Source organism: Phalaenopsis equestris, unplaced genomic scaffold (assembly GCF_001263595.1).
Source record: "Phalaenopsis equestris unplaced genomic scaffold, ASM126359v1 Scaffold000372, whole genome shotgun sequence".
Classification (NCBI taxonomy): Eukaryota; Viridiplantae; Streptophyta; class Magnoliopsida; order Asparagales; family Orchidaceae; genus Phalaenopsis; species Phalaenopsis equestris.
In genome coordinates this window covers 337,321-340,757 of record NW_018164814.1, presented here as the reverse complement: position 1 = coordinate 340,757, position 3,437 = coordinate 337,321, and positions in this window count along the sequence as shown.

The window sequence follows — 3,437 nt, the reverse complement described above, 5'->3', positions numbered from 1 at the left end:
TATATATATAATTTTATATTTAAGTTTAACACATACTAAGATTAAAAATTATATTTTTCTTTAATGGCTATTAATGTAAATATCATTTGATAAAAAATTATGATGAAACAAGAATAACTAACTAGATTTAATATTATTATTATTTGGACAATAATCTTAGGAAAAAAAAATATTCATTACTTTTTAAATAATGTTTCCACATATTACATAATTAAGTTTATGTTTGGGGCAGCTTATCAGTTGTGGTGTTTTTTAAAAACGCCGTCTTGGGCGTTTGGAAAATGCTTATCTGAAAAAAGAGCTATTTTTTTTTATATTATACGTGGCCGCGGGTCGAACCCCACGACCCGAGTTCCATTTGTCTGTTTTGACACTTTGCCCTCGGGCATCTACGAGCCTCGTTTGCCCAAACTCCCGATCTCCCTCATCTCTCCTTCTCGCTCATCTCACTCGGTCATCTCTCTCGCGCGCGCTTCTCTCCCTCTCACCCTTCTCTCTCGGCCTGGTCGTACTACTCTTCCGCCTCCTTCCTATCTTTCGTTATTGTGCTTTGTAAGTACCTGCAATAGTTGCTGATGAATTGATTTGTATTGTGCGATTGATTGATTTGTATTATGCTATGTAAGTTACGCATTTTTAAGTGATTTATAAACTTAAATTACACTTGTAAGATATGTATATTTCTCAGTATTATAAAATTTGCATTGATCAAATGGTGGGGGAGTATTTTAAATTTGAGATAATATATATAATTTTGGTTGGAGAAGCATGCTTGGATGCGCCTATTATATTTTATATTGTGTTCCTGAATTATAAAAAAAAATGTACTTTTTTTGTAATGTAAGGAGTAAAATGAAAATTTTTTTTTCTAAAAATGCAATTTTAAATTGCATGCATGGTGGCCACCACTGCCTTGTATTCATTTATAGCGCATAGTTGGGCGTTTATGGCTGATAGTAGAAATATTTGTGATGAGATTCACGAGGAGATCGTGGTAGGGCAGGCTCCATTATTTTTTTATGAAGCTTGATCACATGTTGAATTATTTCATAATTGATATATACATATATATATATATATATATATAAAGAAAGTGTATGCTTTAAATATCTAATGAATTGAGTGGTATGTATGTATATACTTTTCTTGTTTATATTCAGATAGACCACATGAAGAGCATGAAAATAATGAAATAAAATATTTAAAGCATATGATTAAATATAAAATTATGAACTATTTGTTTATTTTTTTTTATTGAAATGATTTATCATTGCACTCTTTTTCTTAGGATATGATGGGTGCTCAAACTTATTATTTTAGAATTTTTTTATTTTATTTTAGCTAATATATTATGCCTTTGAGCACATTTAACTTTCACTCTTAGTGTTAAAAAGAAAAGAGAACATATTAAAATTTAATTTTTTTAATTGTAATCTTGATTAAATTTTCTCTAAATTAACATTTCTAATGTAGAATGTTGAAGGATTAATGAAAAAGTTATTTTAGATGAAACCTATATTGTATTACGAAAACGATTGTTAGGAATCCACATATATTTTTGCTTAAGGAATTAGGCGAGTTAAGGAAAAAATACTTATGACATAGTGCCCCTTAAACAATATCATATTAGAAGGATTAGATAGACATCTAAATCTTTATTCGTCTTTGATGGTACCCTTCAAAAGGAGGGAATCTAATTTATCACCATTTATTTATTATTTTGTCAGTGGTTAGGGAACCCCTTAATGTTAAAAGGATTCATTAACATTAATTATTTATTCATATTAATATTTATTCATGTGGATGAACTGCCAATTCAAATTTAATTTTGAATAAATAGTCTCTCTCAAACACATTGGTTTTGATACTTGTTTAATTCTCTCATTAAACTTTATAGAAGAGCGAGCAATAGATGAGAAACAAAATAATGAGGATTGCTTATGCTAAGTTGCAACTAAAGTTGCAAAATGCTTCACTATTTTTATCATATTATTGCCACAAAAATATTAATTACATTTAGCTTAAATATTTATAATTGTTAAAAAGACAAAGATTAAAGCATGTATATTTATTCTTATGCATTAAACTTGTGAATTCTATAAAGAACCAATTTTCATATAACTGTTTGACAGTATTTGCATAATAATGTCATCTCTCATATTTATGATTGATTTCCTAAACATGATTTGGAAAATGCAATAATCGTGAATTTAATATAACATGCTAAAGTGAAAAATATTAAGTCAACATTTAATGATGCATATTTAATTTAAAAGGCATGTAAGACATTATTGTAGGTTCTTCAAAAATTATGTAATGTAAAATAGGGGTTCATTCATCTAGTTTGGTTGACACATGATATTTGAATAGCATGTTTTGGTGAAATAGCCATATTGACTTTGTATGTTTACAAATTATATGAATCTTGCTCAAACCCCATATAATTATATGATTTGAGCATCAAATCAGTTTTTTTAACAAGTGCATAACAAGTGATCACATTCATCTTTAACAAGTTTCTTGAACTAATGTATATAATTGATATCTACTCACCTACAACCTTATCCTTATTAGCTATTGCATCTTACTTCAGTCTATAGTTCTGATTGTCTTAAAGATGTTTAGCAAAAGTTCTGTGAAGCAATAGTTAAGAAACATACTTCTCAATTAAAGGATCTTATAGTCAGGCGATAATTTATTAGGAGTGTGTTTAGACCGAGTCACCAAATTTTATCAATTTTGAGAAATTGATCCCAAAAAAGTACAAGATATGTGTCGTCATAAAATTTTGTCCTATTTCTTAGAATTCATATAGAATTATGAATATATGGGATTTCAAATATTTGTAGGTATAATTGTAAAAACTTATTATACTAATTAATTTGAATATGTGTGTTACCTTTTCTAGCTCTTTTTTTTTAGTTTGTAAAGATGGATGATTAATAAGTACATAGATTGATAATAATTGATCATTTATTTGATAAATTAAGCAGAGTGAAAATCTTCTCTAAGTTTGATGTAAAATCCGTAATTGTTGTGAGATATGTACTTCCTGACATAAAAATGAAACACAAAGAACACAAGCAAACACAGATTTTTTACGTGGTTCGATCCAACTGGATCTACGTCCACGGGAGGGAATCAATCAGATATTTCACTAAAGCAAAAGAAATGAAGAATACATAGCTTATACATAGAGATGAGCCCTCATCTTCCTTCTATGTCCTCCCTCTCAAGCGACACCTTGATACAAGGCCTCAAGATGCTCTCCTCCTCTCTAACTCTATAGCTATTCTCTCCTCCTTTGTGGTAGCTTAAGATATCTTCTCCCTTTCCTCTCCTAAGCCTCACACCCTTAAGATCTCTTCCCTTGCTCTCCTAAGCCTCACACCCTCTCTATTTATAGAAGCAAGAGAGTGGTAGGTGGGAGGTAGGTG